This window comes from Octopus bimaculoides, chromosome 26, assembly GCF_046866305.1.
Source record: "Octopus bimaculoides isolate indiv1 chromosome 26, ASM4686630v1, whole genome shotgun sequence".
NCBI classification, from domain to species: Eukaryota; Metazoa; Mollusca; class Cephalopoda; order Octopoda; family Octopodidae; genus Octopus; species Octopus bimaculoides.
In genome coordinates this window covers 955,904-956,458 of record NC_142953.1, presented here as the reverse complement: position 1 = coordinate 956,458, position 555 = coordinate 955,904, and positions in this window count along the sequence as shown.

Below are 555 nucleotides of genomic sequence, written 5' to 3'. Positions count from 1 at the left end.
GAGAATCTTAACTAAGTAACAGGTACCCCCCCCCCCCCCCCCAATGCATACACGAACACACCTATGAACACCCACACACACACGCATACAGTCACATGAACATATACACATATATACCTATGTCACCACCACCACCACCATCACCACCATTTACCCCCCCCCCCCACTACCAAACAAAAACACTATACAACAATCTATTGCTCCTTGTTTATTAGCCTGAAGTGCCCCACCCCTCATTCACTCAGACTTTCTAAAGAAAAGCCTTCCAGCCATGACCGCCCCACCTCTTGTTTCTTTGTGCAAAGAATTCAGGTACACATGACCCAATGTGTTTTTTCTAAGACATTAGAATGTAACTTGAGAGACAGTTGGCTATTGTTTCTAGCAGTTTCATCAACCACGGGGCAGCTCCTTCCTTTGTTCATATAAACTTTAATTAATACAATTAAGTATATAAAATACACACACACACATATGTATGTGTGTGTGTATACATGCACATATATTTGTGTATATATATTTGTATATATTATATATATATATTATATACATACA